Source organism: Heterodontus francisci, chromosome 3, assembly GCF_036365525.1.
Source record: "Heterodontus francisci isolate sHetFra1 chromosome 3, sHetFra1.hap1, whole genome shotgun sequence".
Lineage (NCBI taxonomy): Eukaryota > Metazoa > Chordata > Chondrichthyes > Heterodontiformes > Heterodontidae > Heterodontus > Heterodontus francisci.
Genome location: NC_090373.1, coordinates 93,483,002 through 93,507,531, shown reverse-complemented (window position 1 = coordinate 93,507,531; position 24,530 = coordinate 93,483,002).

The following is a 24,530-nucleotide window of genomic DNA, read 5'->3' as shown; positions in this document are numbered from 1 at the left end:
GCCCTGTGGTCCTACTGTCCCATTGCATTTGCCATAACCTATCCAAACAGACTGAGTCCACACCTTTAATATGTTTAAATTCTCAATTATATCTCTTCTAAGCCTTTGATTCTCTAAGGTAACTAGTATACAACATGATGGGGGGTTGGATTTTAACATGGGTGAGAGGGGGGAATTGCTATGGCATCTCTCTTCATTCAGCCACTTGCACTTTATCCTACCCCACATAAGCCTCAATGTCTCTCTCCCTATTCTGTAACCACAGCTGACATCACCCCATTCCCACCCCAGTTGTCAGAGACTGTCCCAAAGGGACCCAGCTGTGGCCTCGCGCCGCTCGTTTTCCAGCCCAGCAGCCAGCCAGCCAGTCAATTTGGCCATCTGCCAGGCAAAGAATGGAAAAAAATAATAATGAGATCCTACCACCAAATTTTGGAAGAGCTTTGCAACCCTTGTTTTGATGGTTTCTTTAGCCGTTCCAGCCTCCCCCACACCCTCCCCACCTCAAAAGTCCAAGTTACTCCGGACTTTCTTCATATATCAGCCTTGTGGCTGTTAATTGCAGTACCTCCAGGGCTTACATGCTTCCCTGTGTCTCAGTGAATACAGCTACACACAATCCTCAAGGTGTTGTCTGACCAGAACACCACACAATTTGGTCATGACTTTCTTTTACTTATATTCTTCTATTTTGGCTATGTAGTTCAACATTCTATTAGCTTTGTTGATTGCTGCTCAGCATTGGTTGGATATGTTCTTTTTTTAAAGAGAGTTGTCCGGTTCTGCTTCTTATCAAATGCAACCTCTGTTGTTCAACAATAGGGATACTGTCTCTTTACAAAAAGACAAATGAAGAATGAGAATAAATATTTTGACATGGTGAAAAAATACTAGCCACATGGACAGCTTGGCGCCTCACCCTACCATAGTCCTTGGAGGGTTAAGGTTTCAGACCACAACTCTATATCTGCCAACATGCGGAAAGTGTTAGTGACTGGCAACTGCTTCTGCGCTCTCTTCAGCAATTCACACTTCATTCATTCAAATCCCAGAGTGTAGCAGAAAGCAGTTAATCAGATCAGCTGTTATATTCTTGCAACAAAGAAAAATCTGATTCTGTCATGGTAGTCGATTAGATTTCAGAATGTTTGGATTGTGTTCAGACCAGATTAATTGCCTGTGGAGAGTCTGTATTCTTCTGACCCTTTGAGGACTGTAATGCAGTCACAATCTTTTCCACTAAACTTAAAAAAAGTGATTGGCATTTTTTTTATCTGTTCATTCAGATATTATATGGTTAAAGAGGTGTTTGTAGTTCTGTGTGATTTTGCCATTGTAGCTTATATTTATCATTAGTAGCTGATAAGCAATGTTGAAAAATGGGTATAAACTTTGAAAACCTGAGAAGTCTTCAAAAAGTGAACTACTCACTTTGTATGTTTTGCTCTTTTTTGATATTAAAAACTAATGGATACAGAGGGAGAAAGTTTAGACTCTTACATGTAAAGAGAATTTCATAAATTTTTTAACTGAATGAAAATTACACCATGCTGTTGTCAGGGGATCCAGTTGGATGAAAATAAAATACAGTGAAACCTTTGTGAAATGCAACTTGGCTGCTGAGACTAAGTGGCTATTGAACCCAGGTTATAAATACTTATATTTTATGCCCTAAAAATAACTGTAGTGAATGATCTTGACTATGTTATCTTTGTTTAACCAAAATTTAGACTTATTCTGAATTTGAAAAAGTAGTTCATTTTGTAGCTACTGCCATCGGGTTTTTGATGTTGATTTCCTGTGGAATATGTTGCTTACTGTCCATGATTACAAAATCATAATGTCTGAAAAATTCTTGGGATCAGAGACAGCAGGATGCCTGATTCAAGGGAAGTTGAGGGGAAGGGAGGGGGTCAGGAATTTGGCCAGAATCCAGATCCATGAGGATTTCACCTCATTTATTCAGGCCCTTTAAATGTCACTTGGTGGGGGGGAAGGGGCGGTTCATAGCCAAATCTTCTACCAAGCGGAAGTGTCTGTGGAAACACCCAGACTTACCCAGAAAATTTCATGCTTTGCGCTCCCTTGATCCTCTGTAGAACTCACACCAGCTGACAGTTGGTATGAGTCTTGGGAAAGCCTGTACAAAAACAGCAAATCTTTACAAGAATAAAGTAATTAAATACATTTCCAAAAAGGCCTCTTCACTCCATTTATTTTCAAAGGCGCACTATCTTTTCTGAAAAACCAAGTATGAACATACATGCAAACATAGGAATCAGGAGCAGGAGTAGGCCACTTGGCCCCACAAGCCTGCTCCTCCATTCAATACGATCATGGCTAAACTGATTGTAACCTTGACTCCACATTCCCACTTACCCCCAATAACCTTTCACCCATTGCTTGTCAAGAGTCTATCTACCTCTGCCTTAAAAATATTCAAAGACTCTGCTTCCACTACCTTTTGAGGAAGAGAGTTCCAAAGACTCACAACCCTCTGAGAGGAAAAAATTCTCCTCGTGTGTCTTAAATGGGCGACCCCTTATTTTTAAACAGTGACCTCTTGTTCTAGATTCTCCCACAAGAGTAAACATCCTTTCCACATACACCGTGCCAAGACCCCTCAGAATCTTATATGTTTCAATCAAGTCGCCTGTTACTCTTCTAAACTCCAGCAGATATAAGCCTAGCCTGTCCAACATTTCCTCATAAGGCAACCCGCCCATTCCAGGTATTAGTCTAGTAAACCTTCTCTAAACTGCTTCCAGTGCATTTACATCATTCCTTAAATAGGGGCGGCACAGTGGCGCAGTGGTTAGCACCCAAGCCTCACAGCTCCAGCGACCCGGGTTCAATTCTGGGTACTGCCTGTGTGGAGTTTGCAAGTTCTCCCTGTGTCTGCGTGGGTTTTCTCCGGGTGCTCCGGTTTCCTCCCACAAGCCAAAAGACTTGCAGGTTAGTAGGCAAATTGGCCATTATAAATTGCCCCTAGTATAGGCAGGTGGTAGGGAAATATAGGGACAGGTGGGGATGTGGTAGGAATATGGGATTAGTGTAGGATTAGTGTATATGGGTGGTTGATGGTCGGCACAGACTGGGTGGGCCGAAGGGCCTGTTTCAGTGCTGTATCTCTAAACTAAACTAAGGAGACCAACACTGTACACAGTATGCCAGATGTGGTCTCACCAATGCCCTGTATAGCTGAAGCATAACCTCCCTACTTTCGTAATCAATTTCCCTCGCAATAAACAATAACAGTCTATTAGCTTTCCTAATTACTTGCTGTACCTGCATATTAACCTTTTACGATTTCGCACTAGGACACCCAGAACCCTCTGCATATCAGAGCTCTGCAATCTCTCACCATTTAGATAATATGCTTCTTTTTTATTCTTCCTGCCAAAATGGACAATTTCACATTATACTCCATTTGTCAGATTTTTGCCCACTCACTTATTCTATCGTTGTAGCCTCCTTATGTCCTCTTCACAACTTACTTTCCTACCTATTTTTATGCCAACAGCAAATTTAGCAACCATACCTTCGGTCCCTTTATCTCTGGCATTTATATAAAGTGTAAAAAGTTGAGGCCCCGGCACTGATCTTTGTGGCACACCACTCATTACATTTTGCCAACCAGAAAATGACCCATTTATGCCTATTCTCTGTTTCCTGTTCACTAGCCAATCTTCTATCCATGCCAAAATGTTACCCCTACACCATGAACTTTTATTTTCCATAATAACCTTTGATGTGGCACCTTATCAAATTCCTTCTGGAAATCTAAGTACAGTACATCCACCTTTACCAGTTCCCCTTTATCCATAGCACATGTTACTTCTTCAAAGAACTCCAATAAATTGGTTAAACATGATTCCCCTTTCACAAAACCATGTTGACTCTGCCTGATTACCTTGAATTTTTCTAAATGCCCTGCTATAGCATCTTTAATAATAGCTTCTAACATTTTCCCTATGACAGATGTTAAGCTAAATAGCCTGTAGTTTCCTGCTTTCTGTCTTCTTCCCTTTTTGAATAAAGGAGTTACATTGGCTATTTTCCAATCCAATGGAATCTAGGGAATTTTGGAAAATCAAAACCAAAGCATCAATTATCTCACGAGCCACTTCTTTGAAGACCCTAGGATGAAGTCCATCAGGACCCGGGGACTTGTCTGCCCACAGCTCCAACAATTTGCTCAGTACTATTTCCCTGGTGATTGTAATTTTCTGGAGTTCCTCCCTCCCTTTCATTTCCTGATTTTCAGCTATTTCTGGGAAGTTATCTGTATCCTCTATGGTGAAGACTGATACAAAATACCTGTTCAATTCATCTTCCTTTTCCTTATTTTCCCTTATTAAATCCCCAGACTCAGTTTCTACAGGACCAACGCTGACTTTGTTAACTCCTCTTTTTAAAGTATCTATGGAAACTTTTACTATCTGTTTTTATATTTCTCGCCAGCTTTCTCTCGTACTCAAATTTTCCCCTCCTTAGTAATCTTTTAGTTGTTCTTTGCTGCTTTTTATATTCTGCCAATCCTCTGCACAATTACATGCTGTTTCTTTAAGTTTGATACTATCCTCAACTTGTTTAGTTAATCACAGATGATGGGTCCTCCCCTTGGAATTTTTCTTTCTCGTTGGAATGTATCTATTCTGTGTATTTCGAAATATCCCCTTAAATGTCTGCCACTGCATCTCTGTTGACCTATTTCTTAACCTACTTTGCCAGTTCACTTTTGCTAGCTCTGCTTCCATGCCCTCATAATTGCCCTTATAATTGCCCTTATTTAAGCTTAAAATTCTAGTCTTAGACCCACTCTTCTCTCCCTTAAACTGAATGTAAAATTCAATCATATTATGATTGCTGCTGCCTAGGGGCGCCTTCACTATGAGGTCATTAATTAATCCTATCTCGTTGCACAATACCAGGTCTAGTATCACCTGCTCTCTGGTTGGCTCCAGAATGTGCTGTTCTCAGAAACTATCCCAAAAACATGCTATGAACTCTTTATCTAGGCTATCTTTGCCCATCTGATTTTTCCAATATATACGTAGATTAAAATCCCCCAGCATTCTCCCTCTACCTGGACCCCTCCCCCTGGCCTCTTACCCGCTCTTGATCTCTTCATTGAAAACTGTCGGCGAGACATTGGTCGTCCCAATTTCTCTGCCCCCCTCACTCACTCTAACCTGTCCCCCTCTGAACTTGAGGCACTCCGTTCTCTCAGGTCTAACCCCGACATGGTCATCAAACCTGCAGACAAGGGTGGTGCTGTTGTTGTATGGCGTACCGACCTCTACCTTGCAGAAGCTCAACGCCAACTCACAGACACCTCTTCCTACCTCCCTCTGGACCATGACCCCACCACCGAACATCAAGCCACTGTCCAAAGGACTGTCACTGACCTCATCTCCTCTGGAGATCTTCCCTCTACGGCTTCCAACCTCATAGTCCCACAACACCGGACAGCCCGCTTCTACCTCCTTCCCAAAATCCACAAACGGGACTGTCCCGGCAGACCCATTGTGTCAGCCTGCTCCTGCCCCACTGAATTTATTTCTTCCTATCTAGACTCTATCTTATCTCCGCTGGTCCAGTCTCTTCCCACCTACATCCGTGACTCTTCTGACGCCCTACGTCATTTTGACAATTTCCAGTTTCCTGGTCCCAACCGCCTCCTCTTCACTATGGACGTCCAATCGCTCTACACCTCCATCCCCCACCAGGATGGTTTGAGGGCTCTCCGCTTCTTCCTGGAACAGAGGCCCAACCAGTCCCCATCCACCACCACCCTCCTCCGCCTGGCTGAACTTGTTCTCACGTTGAACAACTTCTCCTTCAACTCCACGCACTTCCTTCAAGTAAAAGGTGTCGCTATGGGTACCCGCATGGGTCCTAGTTATGCCTGTCTTTTTGTGGGATATGTCGAGCATTCTTCGTTCCAGTCCTACTCAGGACCCCTCCCCCAACTCTTTTTCCGGTACATTGATGACTGTATCGGTGCCGTTTCCTGCTCCCTCCCCGAACTAGAAAACTTTATCAACTTTGCTTCCAATTTCCACCCTTCTCTCACCTTTACCTGGTCCATCTCTGACACTTCCCTTCCCTTCCTCGACTTCTCTGTCTCCATCTCTGGGGATAGGTTGTCTACCAATATCCATTATAAGCCCACTGACTCCCACAGCTACCTCGACTACACTTCTTCACACCCTACCTCCTGTAAGGACTCCATTCCATTCTCCCAGTTTCTCCGTCTCCGACGCATCTGCTCTGATGATGCTACCTTCCATGACGGTGCTTCTGATATGACCTCCTTTTTCCTCAACCGAGGATTTCCCCCCACTGTGGTTGACAGGGCCCTCAACCGTGTCCGACCCATTCCCCGCACCTCTATCCTCACCCCTTCCCCTCCCTCCCAGAACCGTGACAGGGTTCCCCTTGTCCTCACTTTTCATCCCACCAGCCTCCATATCCAAAGGATCATCCTCCGCCATTTTCGCCACCTCCAGCGTGATGCCACTACCAGTCGCATCTTCCCCTCCCTTCCCCTGTCAGCATTCCGAAGGGATCGTTCCCTCCGCGACACCCTGGTCCACTCCTCCATTACCCCCACCACCTCGTCCCTGTCCCAGGGCACCTTCCCCTGCAATCGCAGGAGGTGTAATACCTGCCCATTTACCTCCTCTCTCCTCACTATCCCAGGCCCCAAACACTCCTTTCAGGTGAAGCAGCGATTTACTTGTACTTCTTTCAATGTAGTATACTGTATTCGCTGCTCACAGTGTGGTCTCCTCTACATTGGGGAGACCAAGCGCAGACTGGGTGACCGCTTTGCGGAACATCTCCGCTCAGTCCGCAAGCAGGACCCTGAGCTTCCGGTTGCTTGCCATTTCAACACTCCCCCCTGCTCTCATGCTCACATCTCTGTCCTGGGATTGCTGCAGTGTTCCAGTGAACATCAACGCAAGCTCGAGGAACAGCATCTCATCTACCGATTAGGCACACTACAGCCTACCGGACTGAACATTGAGTTCAATAATTTCAGAGCATGACAGCCCTCCATTTTACTTTCATTTTTAGTTATTTTTTCTTCCTTTTTTTTACATTCCTTTTTACATTTTTTACAATCTTTTTTTGCATTTATTTCATTTCATCTTAGTTTGTTCAGTTTGCTTACCCACTGTTTTTTTCAGGTTGTTTTTCTTCAGGTTTGCACTTGCTGCTGTTCAATATTCAGTGTATTCACACCTAATCTGTACTAATGCTTTGTCTTTCAACACACCATTAACATATTGTTTGCCTTTGCTCCGTGACCTTTTGGTCAGCTATGTGGCCTGGTCCAATCTGCACCTTCTCCTTTGTTATCTCTTGCCCCACCCCCACCTCACTTGTTTATAATCTGTGACTTTTCTAATATTTGTCAGTTCCGAAGAAGGGTCACTGACCCGAAACGTTAACTCTGCTTCTCTTTCCACAGATGCTGCCAGACCTGCTGAGTGATTCCAGCATTTCTTGTTTTTGTTTCAGATTTCAGCATGCGTAGTATTTTGCTTTTATTAAAATCCCCCATGATTAGTGCTGTACCTTTCTGACAAGCACCCATTATTTCTTCCTTTATACCCCATCCTACCATGTGGTTACTGTTAGGGGGCCTGAACACCATTCACACAAGTGACTTCTTGCCTTTATCATTTCTCATCTCGACCCAAACCTCTTCTACATCCTGGTTTCCTGAACTTACGTCATCCTTCCGTATTGTGCTGATCCTGCACGTCTTTGTTCACTTGAAAAGGAGACAGTGAGATATTCTAATACTACTGACTCAGGTCAGAGGGTAGGAAGGTGTATATACACAGAGAGGAGAAGTGTGAAAGGCAGGAAAATCATAAGGGCTACTCAGAGACGCAGAGGAGGGCAAGATATTTTCCAGGTCTGTGAATGCAGTAGAAGTGAAGGTCGAGGCTATTCAGAAAGGGCCTTTGGAGAAAAAAATACCTAGCAAATATATTGTAAGATGTGACGGGTAATTGTATTGGTAACTTCAGTTTTTGTTTTTCAGTGTTCATGAATTTTTTATGTGTTCTTTATGCTATAAATATTATTTGTAGTATAAATTGGGTGGGAAAGGGGGCAGCATCACTGTTGATGGCATTCCTTCCAAGCTATATTTAAATTAATAATTTGAGTCAATCAGAAAGGCAGAAAATATTTTTTGCACAATGGAGATATTGAAAGTGGGACAGTTTTCTATTGCAGTATTTTTAATACATAGTTCACAAAGTTGTTCTGTAGCAAATACTGGAATGTAAGGATATAATTGATATCAAAACATGAAATTGTGATATGAGAACATAACTATGCTATTTGTGATGATAAATCCCGGGTTCAATTCTGGGTACTGCCTGTGTGGAGTTTGCAAGTTCTCCCTGTGTCTGCGTGGGTTTCCTCCGGGTGCTCCGGTTTCCTCCCACATGCCAAAGACTTGCAGGTTGATAGGTTAATTGGCCATTATAAATTGCCCCTAGTATAGGTAGGTGGTAGGGAAATATAGGGACAGGTGGGGATGTGGTAGGAATATGGGATTAGTGTAGGATTAGTATAAATGGGTGGTTGATGGTCGGCACAGACTCAGTGGGCTGAAGGGCCTGTTTCAGTGCTGTATCTCTAAACTAAAAATAACATTGCAATGAAACTCAGCAGTTCTCCCCACTCATGATATACCTCATTGAGGCACAAATGACCAAAAAAAGGTCAAGATCAGATCTATCAGATCTCCACCTATTTTGTGCACAATGCTTATTTTCAGTCTACCTCACACTAAAGGCTCCCAACAGAAATGGGCGACAGTTTCATAATAGTGGTGCAATATGACAGAAGTTACATCATTTAGGTGTTCACATATTTTCCAGCTTTTCTATTACAAATGAATATGTTTGTAATTTCACCAGTATAAATTGGGTGTAGCCAGGGTTGCTCAGCTATAACTTTCAACTGAGTGGTTTAAAGGAACATCCAGAAACATCCAGGATGAATAGAACATCCCTGATCTTTTACATTTTTGCTTTTTTTTTGTTCTCATCCATTCTGCGGATGACAGGAGCTTGTTGGAAAGTTTTTGATGCGCCAATTATAGAAAGCAAACTATGCCATGGAACAATGAACATTTCTATGGAAATCCCTCTTTATTTGTACTACTTGGATGAAGATGAAGTGCAGAAAGAATACATGGATGCAAGGCTTCACAGGAGAACAACATCTTCCCACTATTTACCCTCCTGACCATGTACATGGACAGCAAAGTCCTTACTTGTCTAAGGAGCAATGTATGTGGAAGCTTTAATTCATCTGACAGTCTGTGAAAGAGTTGTGTCATATGTGCAAGCTGTGTTGGGGGGCAAACATAACATGACCGGCAGCTATCTAGGTCACCAAATCCCCGAACTCTTTTGTTTCAAGCTCATTCTTGGGTGTCACAAAAATCCTCAGTTTTCTTTTTAGGCAGTTCCTCGGGATCAAGGATGACTTGCTACCTCTCCAGTTCGATGGGTTCTGAGATGGCTGATAAGTCTAATGCGTGATTTGCAGACTCTGCCACATGAGGGGCAGGTGGTGCTTGAAGGGTCAGGTAGATGAGTAGTTTGAAGGATTGTACGCTCCATCCGATGCCTTGACTTCGAATCTGCATATTCCTGATGAAGTCCCTCGAGGTGTTCAATGCCTTCGCAAATGAGCTTTCTCCATCTAGGACGGTCACGAGCCAGGGACTCCCAGGAGTTGTCGGGGATGTTTGATCTGTTCAGGGATGCTTTGAGGACATCTCTAAAGCGTTTCCACTGTCCTCCTGGGAGTTTCCTGCCTCAACCAAGTTCTGAGTAGAACAGCTGCTTTGGAAGTCTGGTGTCAGGCAGCGAATGACATGCCCCACCCAGCGGAACTGGTTTTGGGTGATTGGCGCCCTGATACTGGGCAGGTTGGCTTGGGAGAGGATGCTGCTGTTGGATCATCTTTCTTGTCACCGTATTTGGAGGATCTAGTGAAGGCACCTCACGTGATACTTTTCCAGTGCTTTGAGATGCCTGTTTTAGGTTGTCCAAGTCTCTGAAGCATATAGCAGCACAGGGATCACTGCTGCCTGGTAAACCATGATCTTAGTCTTGGGCTTGAGATCCTGATCCTCAAATACTCTCTTCCTCAACCAGCCGAAGGCTGAGCTGGCACATTGGAGGCAATGATGAACCTCAGCGTTTATGTCTGCCTTCGCCAAGAGGAGGCTCCAGAGATATGGGAAATTACCACATTTTCCAGGATTTCACTTTTGATCTTGATTGATGGGTGGAAGTGTTTTGCTATGGGAGCTGGTTGGAAGAGGACCTTCGTTTTCTGAGTATATAGTGAAAGACCCATTTTTTCGTGTTTCGGAGAAGGACTCGACAATATTCTGGAGCTCAGTTTCAGAGTGAACGCGCATGCAAGTTTCGTCTGTATACTGAAGCTCGATGACTGAGGTTGGAGTGATTTTGGGTTTGGATTGAAGTCAGCATAGGTTGAACAGTTTCTCATCTTTTTGTGGATTAATTTCCACGCCTGCGGGTAGTTTGTTGAAGGTGAGGTGTAGCATTGCAGTGAGGAAAATGGAGAAGAAGGTTGGTGCAATGACACAGCCTTGCTTGACCCCAGTTGTTTTTGAGATGGAGTCTGTGGTGGTTCCATTGATGAGGATCATGGCTTGCATATCATTATACTATCAATCAGTCAATCTGCATTGCACAGTTACATTAAGCAGATGACTGACGTGATCTTTGCCAGAGCAAGCAACTTCATCTTTTTCTCAAGGACAATGAGCAACAGAAAGAATTTTTTTCCACAATCACATAGGTAGATAGCTGCTTCTCTAGTGTTAGCAATACCATTTCTATTTTAAGGTAATCCATCATGCCCCCATTACTTTGTGTACAAAAAGAAAACTAAGAATGGCTTCCATGAGACCAAAGATACCTACTGTAGCCTTGCTTATAGCACTTCATCATACAGCATGCACAGATAAAATAAAGTGCATACATCAGTCAAGCATACCACAAGCCTTGTCGAGTTTTGGGTTTTACCTATGTTGCCTAAGCAGAATTATTTTTTTAGTTTATAAAATGTTAGATCATGTTAGGTCTAAATGTTAGACCTAGAATGTTATATACAGCTCTGTTGACGCAACATTAAACCATCAGACATGGAATTCAAATGGATTTCCATAGCAATTTGGAATGTTAATCAATAAACAAAGAGGATGATTGTGTACAATCTCAAACATCCATGCTATTGCAATGAAATGGGTTCTTTACAACATCTAAGTGGCCCAGTGACACATTTAGAGATTGTTGACTAATTGACCTAGGAAGAATTTTTGGTTCCAGTTATAATTAAATGTCTGATACAAACTCAGGTTCAGGATTGTTAAGTACTAATTCTCCAGAGATCCTGTACACTTTCTGTCATCTTGACAGTGAAGGACAGTAATGACCTATTAGAACAAAATGGGGAAGAGGATTTGTATGCTAATTTGCTCTCCTAAAAGTAATGCTTTGGGTCAGTAGGTGAATTATAGCATTTCACAGGTACTTTTGGGATGGTGGGAGGGAGTGCCTGCCTTCATTCACCCACAGAATGAGGTTGTCTGTCTGGGCCCCACTTGCAGGAGTCCTGTAGTCAGTTATATGACCAGGTGAGAAAGGGGTCTAAGGGATTCCCTCTCAGCCTTTGCCTGGTTTAATCGTAACAGGGTTTAATTTTAAAAACCCTATGTTTTAGCTCCCCCTCAGTGAATTCTTGTCCACTGCTTTCCAATTGCAAGGCAAAGAAAACAAATCAGACAGGTTTTCTTAGATTTAAACAAGAAAGGTGGAAGTTCATTAATCTTAAACTTTAATTCGGTTAACGAAAACCTGACGCAACCATGCTTGCATACATACGCTATAAACTTCTTTTGGGCCTCCTTATCTCGAGAGACAATGGATACGCGCCTGGAGGTGGTCAGTGGTTTGTGAAGCAGCGCCTGGAGTGGCTATAAAGGCCAATTCTGGAGTGACAGGCTCTTCCACAGGTGCTGCAGAGAAATTTGTTTGTTGGGGCTGTTGCACAGTTGGCTCTCCCCTTGCGCCTCTGTCTTTTTTCCTGCCAACTACTAAGTCTCTTCGACTCGCCACAATTTAGCCCTGTCTTTATGGCTGCCCGCCAGCTCTGGCGAATGCTGGCAACTGACTCCCACGACTTGTGATCAATGTCACACGATTTCATGTCGCGTTTGCAGACGTCTTTATAACGGAGACATGGACGGCCGGTGGGTCTTATACCAGTGGCGAGCTCGCTGTACAATGTGTCTTTGGGGATCCTGCCATCTTCCATGCGGCTCACATGGCCAAGCCATCTCAAGCGCCGCTGACTCAGTAGTGTGTATAAGCTGGGGGTGTTGGCCGCTTCAAGGACTTCTGTGTTGGAGATATAGTCCTGCCACCTGATGCCAAGTATTCTCCGAAGGCAGCGAAGATGGAATGAATTGAGACGTCGCTCTTGGCTGGCATACGTTGTCCAGGCCTCGCTGCCGTAGAGCAAGGTACTGAGGACACAGGCCTGATACACTCGGACTTTTGTGTTCCGTGTCAGTGCGCCATTTTCCCACACTCTCTTGGCCAGTCTGGACATAGCAGTGGAAGCCTTACCCATGCGCTTGTTGATTTCTGCATCTAGAGACAGGTTACTGGTGATAGTTGAGCCTAGGTAGGTGAACTCTTGAACCACTTCCAGAGCGTGGTCGCCAATATTGATGGATGGAGCATTTCTGACATCCTGCCCCATGATGTTCGTTTTCTTGAGGCTGATGGTTAGGCCAAATTCATTGCAGGCAGACGCAAACCTGTCGATGAGACTCTGCAGGCATTCTTCAGTGTGAGATGTTAAAGCAGCATCGTCAGCAAAGAGGAGTTCTCTGATGAGGACTTTCCGTACTTTGGACTTCGCTCTTAGACGGGCAAGGTTGAACAACCTGCCCCCTGATCTTGTGTGGAGGAAAATTCCTTCTTCAGAGGATTTGAACGCATGTGAAAGCAGCAGGGAGAAGAAAATCCCAAAAAGTGTGGGTGCGAGAACACAGCCCTGTTTCACACCACTCAGGATAGGAAAGGGCTCTGATGAGGAGCCACCATGTTGAATTGTGCCTTTCATATTGTCATGGAATGAGGTGATGATACTTAGTAGCTTTGGTGGACATCCGATCTTTTCTAGTAGTCTGAAGAGACCACGTCTGCTGACGAGGTCAAAGGCTTTGGTGAGATCAATGAAAGCAATGTAGAGGGGCATCTGTTGTTCACGGCATTTCTCCTGTATCTGACGAAGGGAGAACAGCATGTCAATAGTCGATCTCTCTGCACGAAAGCCACACTGTGCCTCAGGGTAGACGCGCTCGGCCAGCTTCTGGAGCCTGTTCAGAGCGACTCGAGCAAAGACTTTCCCCACTATGCTGAGCAGGGAGATTCCACGGTAGTTGTTGCAGTCACCGCGGTCACCTTTGTTTTTATAGAGGGTGATGATGTTGGCATCGCGCATGTCCTGGGGTACTGCTCCCTCGTCCCAGCACAGGCATAGCAGTTCATGTAGTGCTGAGAGTATAGCAGGCTTGGCACTCTTGATTATTTCAGGGGTAATGCTGTCCTTCCCAGGGGCTTTTCCGCTGGCTAGGGAATCAATGGCATCACTGAGTTCCGATTTGGTTGGCTGTATGTCCAGCTCATCCATGACTGGTAGAGGCTGGGCTGCATTGAGGGCAGTCTCAGTGACAGCATTCTCCCTGGAGTACAGTTCTAGGTAGTGCTCAACCCAGCGGTCCATCTGTTTGCGTTGGTCAGTGATTATGTCCCCCGATTTAGATTTGAGGGGGGTGATCTTCTTGATGGTTGGCCCAAGAGCTCTCTTCATGCCTTCATACATTCCTCTGATGTTTCCGGTCTCTGAGGCCAGCTGAATATGACTGCATAGGTGTTGCCAGTAGTCGTTTGCGCAACGCCTAGCTGTTCTTTGTGCAGTACTTCTGGCTGCTTTAAGTGCTGCGGATGTTAAATCGCTGGGGGCTTTCTTGTAGTTCAAGAGTGCAATGCGCTTAGCGGCTATGACAGGTTCCAGCTCTTCATTATGAGATTGAAACCAGTCTGCATTTCTCTTCGCACTTTTGCCGTAGGTGGTCAAAGCTGACTCATAGATGGCGTCTCTGATGTGGGCCCACTTGGTCTCAGCATCCCCTGTGGGAGTGTTTTGAAGGGCTGTTACAAGTGAATTTAGAAATTTTTGTAACAGCTGTGGGTGAGAAATTCTGCTCGTGTTGATGCGCGGGTGGCCCTTCTGCTTGGAATGATGCAACTTCTTTGGTCTGAGTCTAACCTTGCTGCACACCAGGGAGTGGTCGGTGTCGCAGTCCGCACTGTGGAAGCTGCGTGTGATTTGAACACTGTTTAAGGCGGCTCACCTTGTGACAATGAGGTCTAGCTGGTGCCAACGACATGATCTTGGGTGCCTCCATGAAACCTGGTGACAGGGTTTAGTGTGAAAGAACGAGTTGGTGATGCAGAGGTTATGATAGGTACACAACTCAAGCAGTCTCTGCCCGTTCTCATTCATCCTTCCAACGCCATAGCGCCCAAGGCAGGAGGGCCATGAGTCATGGTCGGCCCCAACCCTGGCATTAAAGTCCCCCAGCAGGAATAGGTGTTCGGTGTTGGGGATGCTGCTAATGATGTTATGGAGTTGTTCATAGAACTGGTCTTTAGCTTCAGGTGCGGAGCAGAGTGTTGGAGCATAGATGCTGAGTAGGTGTACTGGACCAGAGGTGGTGAGCAGTCGGATGGACAGTATGCGTTCCGAGCCATTTGAGGGAGGCTCTATCATGCTGAGCAAGGAGTTTCTGATGGCGAAGCCCACTCCATGCTGTCTTGGTTCTTCAGGATCCCTGCCCTGCCAGAAGAAGGTGTAGTCTTGCTCTGCTAGAGAGCCACTCGCGGGGAGGCGAGTCTCCTGAAGTGCTGCAATGTCCACATTGAATCTACTGAGCTCGTTGTTAATGATGGCGGTCTTCCGAGAATCGTTGATTTGTGTAAGGTCTTCCGACAGGCCAGGACACATAGTTCTGACGTTCCAGCTTGCAAAGCGAAGGGCTGGTACCTTCTTTCCTTTTTTCATGTTGTTTGGTGCGGTGTATCAGTCCACCTTTCGGGCAATGACCCTGAGCTCCAAGCACCCATTGAAGCAGGCAGACTGTGGCGGGACAGAACCCTATTGACCGGGGGCTGCCCGGTTTGAGGCGGGCGGTAGCTGTCCAGTGAGGTGCAATGACCTCTCCCACCGACAAAGGCAACCCGTGGCGCCCAGTTTCTACGCCAATTTATCTGGACTTATAACCCGTAACTGCTGCCTTCCGTGTTGTTTTAGTCGCTGTGAGGCAACTATGGAGTGACCTCTCCATGGCGCATGCCTGGGCAAATTTATGGAGGTTGAGAGTTGCCCAGTCGTCAAAACCCCCCTCTCGGCCTTTCTGGTGGGGTCCAAAGGAGTGCAGGACACGACGTTTGGCACCAGTATGGCTGCAGGAACTGCCGGAAACATGCCAAAGGTGACACATGACCGCCTACGGGGTTCCGCTCCGGATTTTCTGTTAGGGTTTACTCCCTTAGCCTTGGTCTCTCCCGAGACGCCCACAAGGCAGTGGGGTTGTTGGGGCCCCTACACAGGTGTAGGATGGTGCCGGTGGGAGGAGGGGATGCAAGGGGGAGGGGTAGAGGGAGGGGGTGGGGGGGGGTGCAATAAACACACACGCAGATAGAGACAGAAGAAGTAGAAGGAATAAAGGGGATAAGTTTGAGGCAATAGCTGGATTGTAGTTACAGTCCTTTGAGTTTGATGTTGTGTCTTTGATTGCCAGTAATTCTTGCTGTTCGTTGGGGCCCAGTGCACGCTTTAACTTGTTTCGATGTAGGAGTCTTTTCTATCTTGATGTTTAGGTGTTTTCAGTGCATCCGGAGGCTTGTGAGAAAGAGAGAGAGAGCCAGCCAGGAGAGAGGCTGTCTTGTTCCAGGTTCAGTAACAATCTGCAGTCTGTGTTTTCAAACTGTCCTGTGGCTAGTTCAAAAAGCTTGGATGAGCAGGTTAGTCATGTGACCAGCTGGTTTAACCACTTCTGCATTTGTGGATTTCAAAGCTTTCGGTTGGGTGGGCAGTGAGGGGGGGTGTAGTGCTGTCTCTTATACTGAAAAGATGTGGATCACATTGCCCAGCCGAAATTTCTGTTAATTAAATCAATGAGCAATTCTTTTGTCTCTCCAATCACTGTCTCTTAGTATGCAAATATCCTCCAGCCAAGTGTCTGGTGATCACTTATAAAACTAGTAATTTCTTCACTCCAGCAACAGTTTAAAATTAATGTTCATATGATGAAATTAATGTGCCTCATTCTTAGTAGGTGGGGGTCTTCATGACACAGTTGATTGGCAGCTCCACTGACCTATTTACATATACAGCAAAGAGTTGAAAGTCACACCCTCAACTTTCTAGAAGAGAAACAACAGCACAGTAGAACTCAGTTTCTGGGTCAGTTAATGAATTCTACCGAGGGATGCAAAAAGGGTTTAACTCAGTCTACCCAAGAAGATAGTTAGCCAATTTCAGACCAAGCAGTGGAACAATTCAGTTATAGAAATAAAATAAAAATATTTATTCAGTTATAGAGTTGCTACCTTCTGCTACACAGCCTCAACCACTCTTCTGGGCACCCACTGAATACCCAATCCTTTCCTCTAGTGCCCCATCTGAAGAACAGGGCATCCTGCTCCTTCCAGGACTACTGTTTGACATGGCTGCTGTCTGACCATCTCATACATACCCCCACCACAGCTTTTAGCCAGTACTGAAACAATGTTATAGAGAGAGAGAGACAGCACTGAAACAGGCCCTTTAGCCCACTGAGTCTGTGCCAACCAACAACCACCCATTTATACTAATCCTACATTAATCCCATATTCCCTATCACATCCCCACCACCTACCTACACAATGGCCAATTTACCTAGCAACCTGTAAGTCTTCGGCTGTGGGAGGAAACCTGAGCACCCGGCAGAAACTCACATGGTCACAGGGAGAACTTGCAAACTCTGCACAGGCAGTACCCAGAACTGAACCCGGGTCCCTGGAGCTGTAAGGCTGCAGTGCTAACCACTGCGCCACTGTGCCACTGTGCTGCAATGATGTCAAGGTCTGTCACTCTCACCTCACCTCTGGAGTTCAGCTCTGTTGTCCATGTTTGGACCAAGGCTGTAATGAGGTCAGGAGCTGAGTGGCCCTGATTGAACCCAAACCTGAGCATCAGTAAGCAGGTTATTGCTGAATAAGTGCTGATTGATAGCACTGTCACCAACATATTTCATCATCTAAGCCTGTCATAATCTTGTACACCTCTACTAAATCTTTCCTCAATCTCCTTCGCTCCAAGGAGAACAACCCCAGCTTTTCCAACTTAACCTTGTAACTAAAATCCTCCAAATCCCTAAAATCATTCTAATAAATTTCCTCTGCACCCTTTCAAGGGGTTATCATGGGCCACTTAACAGGCAGGGTCTTCAACATGCCCGGTGCTCATCTACAATATAGTAATTTTGCTGAACTTAGGTTCTGTAATATAATTGTCAGACACATTGGCCTGATTTTAACACTGAGGTGAATGGGTTTTCATGGATTTTAACTTACTCAAAACCCATTCGCTTATAGAGTTAAATTTGGGCCCCAAATAAACATCAAAAATTGGCTGACAAGTGTAGTGCTATTGTTGTCTGGTGAACTGACCTCTACCTACCAGAGGCTGAATGCCAACTTTCCAACACTTCCTCCTACCCTATCCCGGACCATAACCCCACTACCAAATATCGGAAACAAGCCATTGTTTCCGAACTGCCACTGACCTCATCTACACTGGAGATTTTCCCTCCACGGCTTCAAACCTCATAGATCCCCCAACACTGAACAGCCTTCTTCTACCTCCTTCCTAAGATACACAAACAGGACTGTCATGGTAGACCTATCATTTCAACCTGTTTCTGCCCCACTGAAGTGATTTCTTCCTGTTTGAAGGTGGCAGGGCAGGTTGAGAGAGCGGTGAATAAAGCATACAGTACCCTAGGCTTTATTAATAGGGGCATAGAGTTCAAGAGCAAGGAAATTATGTTGAACTTGTATAAAACACTAGCCCGGCCTCAGCTGGAGTACTGTGTCCAGTTCTGGGTGCCACACTTTAGGAAAGACGTGACGGCATTGGAGTGAATACAGAAAGGATTCACAAGAATGGTTCCAGGGATGAGGAATTTCAGTTATGAAGATAGATTGGAGAAGTTAGGACTGTTTTCCTTGGAGAAGAGAAGACTGAGAGGTGATTTGATCGAGGTATTCAAAATCATGAGGGGTCTGGACAGAGTAGATGGAGAGAAACTGTTCCCACTCGTGAAATGATCGAGAACGAGAGGGCACAGATTTAAAGTATTTTGGTAAGAGAAGCAAAAGTGACATGAGGAAAAACTTTTTCATGCAGCAAGTGGTTAAGGTCTGGAATGCACTCCCTGAGTGTGTGGTGGAGGCAGGTTCAACTGAAGCATTCAAAAGGGAATTAGACTGTTATATGAAAAGGAAGAATGTACAGGGTTACAGGGAGAAGGCAGGGGAATGGAACAGAGGGAATTGCTTTTTCAGAGAGCCAGTGTGGACACGATGGGCCGAATGGCCTCCGTCTGCACTGTAACAATTCTGTGATTCTGTGATCCTATTGACTATTTTTTCTCCCCTTGTATCTTCCCACTTATATCTGTGACTCTTCAGATGCACTCCATTACTTTAACAGTTTCCAATTTCCTGGCCCTAACCATCTCCTCATCACTTTGGGTGTCCAATCTCTCTACACCTCCATCCACGCCTGGACCATCTGAGTGCTCTGTGCTTCCAACCAGTTTCCATCCACCACCATCCTCTTCTGCCTCGCTGAACGAGTTCTTACATTGAACAACTTCTCCTTCAGCTGCACTCACTTCCTTCAAATAAAAGGTGTTGCTATGGGTAACCGCATGGATCCTAGCTATGACTTTTTGTGGAATATGCGGAACATTTCTTGTTCCATCCTACTCAGGTCCCCTCCCTCAACTCTTTTTCTGGTAGATTAGTGATTGTATCAGTGCCATTTCCTGCTCTCGCCCTGAACTGCAAAACTTCTTCAACTTTGCTTCCAATTTCTATCCTTCTCTCACCTTCACATGGTTCATCTCTGACTCTTCCCTTCCTTTCCTTGATTTCTCTGTCTCCATTTCTGGGGATAGGCTTTCAATAAATATTTCAATACTGACTTCCACAGCTGCTTCCTGTAAAGACTCCATTCCATTCTCTCAGTTTCTCCATTTCTGTCACATCTGTTCTGATGATGCAACCTTTCACAACAGCACTTCTGATACGTCTTCATTTTTCCTCAACCATGGTTGACAGGGCCCTAGACTGGGTCCATCCCATTTCCCACACTTCTCCTCTCATCCCTTCCGCTCCCTCCCAGAACCACAATAGTGTTCCCCTTATCTTTGCCTTTCAACCCACCAGCCTCCGTATTCAACAGATCATCCTCCGCCATTTCTGCCACCTCCAATGCGGTGTCACCACCAAACACATCTTCCCCTCTCCTTTCCCAGAGGGACCGTTCCCTCTGTGACATATTGGTCCACTCCTCGATCACCCCCAACACTTGTTCCCTTCCCATGACACCTTTCCATGCAAGCACAATAGATGCAACACCTGCCCTTTTACATCCTCCCTCACCGTACAAGGCCCCAAACACTTCTTCCAGGTGAAACAACGATTTACGTGTACTTCTTTCAATTTAGTATACTTTATTCACTGCTCACAATGCGGTCTGCTCTACAGTAGGGAAACCAAATGTAGATTGGGTGACTGCTTTGTGAAACATCTCCGTTCAGGCCGCAAGTATGGCTCCGAGCTTCTGGCGGCCTGCTACTTTAATTCTTCACCTTGCTGTTACGCTGCCACCTCTATCCTCAGCCTACTGCAAGCTCAATGCAACCTCGAGGAACAGCACCTCAGCCTTTGATTAGGCACCTAACTCTTCAGAACTCAACATTGAGTTCAACAATTTCAGACTATAATCTCTGTCCCTATTTTGTTTCCTTTTCTTTGCATGTTTTGGTCTTAATCTTGTTTTCTCTTGTTTTGCTTTTGGACGGAAGCTGTTCATTATTCTGCCATTTACACCTCCTCTAGACACATCTCTTGTCACTCCACTTGTCCCATTATCACTCCCTTTGGCTCTGCCCTACCAACTCTGTTGTTATAATAAAAGGCTGGTTCACAATGGTCAGTGTCCAACTGGATAAAAAAAATTGGCTTAAGGACAGAAAACAGCGAGTTGTAGTAAATGGTTGCTTTTCAGACTGGAGGATGGTAGACAGTGATGTTCCCCAAGGGTCAGTGCTGGGAACACTGCTTTTTTGATATATATAAATGACTTGGATCTTGGAATACAGAGTAGAATCTCAAAATTTGCTGAAGATACCAAACTTGGAGGGGCGGCAACAGTGAGGATGATATGAACTACCTGCATAGGACATAGATAGGCTAGCAGAATAGGCAGAGAGGTGGCAGATGGAATTTAATACTGACAAGTGTGAGGTGATGCATTTTGGCAGAAGGAATAGGGAGAGGCAATATAGACTTACTGGCACAGTTCTTAAGAGTGTGCAGGAACAGAGGGACCTGGGGGTGCAGGTGCATGGATCTTTGAAGGTGGCAGGACATATTGAGAGAGTGGTTAGTAGAGCATGTGGGATCTTGGGCTTCATAAATAGAGGCAATGAGTACAAAAGTAGGAAAATTATACTGAACCTTTATAAAGCTCTGGTTAGGCCCCAACGAGAGTCTTGCATCCAGTTTTGGTCACCACACCTCAGGAAGGATATGAGGGTCCTTGAGAAGGTGCAGAGGAGATTTACTGGAATGGTTCCAGAGATGGAGGATTTTAGTTACACGGTTAGGTGGGAAAAGCTGGGTTTGTTCTCTTTAGAACAAAGAAGATTGAGGTGCAATTTAATTGAAGTATACAAGATTATGACTGGCTTAAACAAGGAAAAGCTGTTCCCATTAACAAATGGTACAAGGACTAGGGGACAGAGATTGAAAGTTTGGGGCAAAAGAGGAACGGGGGATCTGAGGAAGCTGTCCACAAGGGCGGTGGAAGTGGGGACGATCAATGACTTCAAGAGGAAGTTGGATGGCCACCTGAGAGAAATAGACTTGCAGGGCTACGGGATGGAGCCGGGGAGTGGGACTGTCAGCATATTCCGTGGAGAACTGGAATGGACTCAATGGATCAAATGGTCTACTTCTGTACTGTAAATGACTGTATGACTCTATTTTAATGTCTCCAGTTTTCTGCCCTATCACAGACATTCCTTTTTGTTCTTGCTCCCCTCCTCTCCCATTGACCTGCTTAAAGCCTATTACATTTCTAACTTTTCCCAGTTCTGATGAAGGATCATCAACCTCAAACGTTAACTCTATTTCTCTCTTCACAGATGCTGCCAGACCTGCTGAGTAGGTTCAGCATTTTCTACTTTTTATATCAAAAATTGGCTACGATTTACAAAACTGCAGTGTGCATACTATACATTGTGTTGAGACCAGCTTTGACTTAATATAACTGTTACAATCCTCATAATTTACAGTTTAGCTAGATACATGAGAGTAAATCCACTGTTTTATGAATAACAAACCAGCTTTGCACACCCAAATGTTTGCTCGCTGCTATTAGTGCTGGTAAGATCAACAACGCTTTGGCTGCAGAGGCTGGCCCACCGAAGACTGAAATCCATTTTTCCATTGCCCTTTATTTTACTTAATTCAACCAGTTAAACCCATTCTTACCTGTTATGCTGAAACTTTTTATGTAAAAGCCTTATCAAATTACCAACCATCCAGTACCCTCTAGGTATCCTGCAGCAGTAGCCAACGACAAACATGTTCTTTTGTAAGCAAACCGAAAATAAAGAGAACACATTGAACTCTGTGAAGCAGTCTCTGGCATAACTTCAGCAGGCAGGAGCAGAAAATCAGGCAGGGAGCCATTATCCTGCCTCTCCATAGGCCTTGCCTCATCTGGGACTTTCCACCACAAATGACAGAGGCTATGTAAAAGGTATGCAAATGTCATTGCACATTTTTCTCATCAAATCTGCCATAGCAATGCCGGTTGTTGGAAACACCAGGGCAAAGGGGAATTTAAAAATGTTCCTCTTGCCTAGTGCAATCGAAAGCAAGACAATCTATTGCAGTGGTCATGTTGAGCTTCTTGAAAACTGTTGTTTAAAATGCTATGAACGCTGGACTTTGCAGTATGTTTATGTTTTTAAAAGTGTCATTTTTAATATAGTGTGAGAAAGATTCGGAGGAAACCTGTGACATGTGACCTCACACCAACTCTACCGAGAGACAAGACAGGGATCCTGGTTACCATGTGAACAAGGAACCCAGATCAAAGACTCTTTTGAAAGCAGAAGGCAAGGTTGTAACACCTGAAGAACAATAGGTTTCGCTCTCTCAGACTCTCAGATCATAAATAGGGAGCCGGGGCTCTGAAGGTGCAAACTCGAATTGAAATTTTTTACACCTGGAAACAAAGGAACGCTCAACTGGTTCTGCTGTGGCCAGACTTGTGGACTCTACATATTGGAAAAAGACAAATGGTTATTCATTTTTGATTCTGGATAAATTCAACAAACTTTCAGAAGTCTGGAGTCTGAAAGGAAGACCGGAAGATGAAGACCATCAATGGTAGCCTCAGAAGAGAGAGAGAGAAAACATCTGCTCTCAGAAGACTGATACAGCGAAAGGCTGCTAAGACTTGAACCCAGTACAAAGCTAAGGTTTGCAGAGGGACAAAAGACCAACGGGATTACCAGAGATCACCTTATTCACGGAAGTCCAGGTCAAAAGTGCTCCGAAGAAGTGAGCAAAGAGGACATTGACTTTGAGAAGACTGGGAGATCCAACCCATTGCAACTGTGAAGTGTTTGGGACTTTTACCTGCAAAGATATTGAATCAATGAGGACAATGGTGTAACATATAAATGAGGTGTGGGGTTTTCAAGTGTTTTAATAAGTTAAAGGGAAACAACTTTCTCTGTAATTTCGTGTTTTAGCTACTTACAAAGTATTGTTTAGTTAAGGTTTTTTTTTAGTTTAGCTGTTATAGTAAAAGACTAAAAATGTGAAATCTTGCTGTGTACTTCTTTAAATTGGTCTGGGGAGTTCATATTTCTTGTTTTAACATTAACGGTCTCACTGATGCCATAACAATATGTTCTTTTTGGCCAATCACCGAGATTGCCAACAAAGTGATGTTGCAGCAGGTACATGAGACTTGATTAGAGTTGCCAACCCTCCCACTATTGTTCTGATGGCTTCAGGAATTGAAGATTTCTCTCCTAGAAACTGCTTTGAGCAACCCAGGGGAAAAAGCATAGGGGTATTAAAAATATGCATTTGTTTTTCATTTTCCTTGAACACTTTCATTTATTAGGTATAAAAATATTGGAGATGGAAAACAAAAGGCTGTTTGACTGGGTGGAGAGGCAGGAAGTCATGTCTCATGTCAAGATGAAATCTCCAGGAATATATTCAACCAGCATTGGCAACCCTAGACTTGACATTACCCCTGAAATGCGGGCACCTAATTTTCAACTTCACCATTTAAATGGTGAACTGACAGAGTCCATCATCCACCTATTAAAGAACCCACCAACTCTGAGCTCCACTAATTTCAGCAAAAATGAAAATGGGAACAGCTCTATAAAGCGGTAGGGCGGCACAGTGGCGCAGTGGTTATCACTGCAGCCTCACAGCTCCAGGGACCCGGGTTCGATTCCGGGTACTGCCTGTGTGGAGTTTGCAAGTTCTCCCTGTGTCTGCGTGGGTTTTCTCCGGGTGCTCCGGTTTCCTCCCACAAGCCAAAAGACTTGCAGGTTGATAGGTAAATTGGCCATTATAAATTGTCACTAGTATAGGTAGGTGGTAGGGAAATATAGGGACAGGTGGGGATGTTTGGTAGGAATATGAGATTAGTGTAGGATTAGTATAAATGGGTGGTTGATGTTCGGCACAGACTCGGTGGGCCGAAGGGCCTGTTTCAGTGCTGTATCTCTAATCTAATCTAAAGGGCTGGCGGTGTGCTCAGCCAGTTGATCGACCAAGCAGAGAAGGTGAAAATTACCCCTGAGATTTCTAAAGGAGACAGAAATCCTGGGGAAAAAAAATCAAATTAGCTTGACCCTGAAAAATCAGCCAGGGTCAAGAGCGCAGTCATGCCAGGTTTATGCCAGGATTCCATTGGAGTGGAAAATCCTAGCTGAAATGTTGCCACTCCATTGTGTGTAGGTGATGATTGGCAAATGTGCTCATAATCCATGT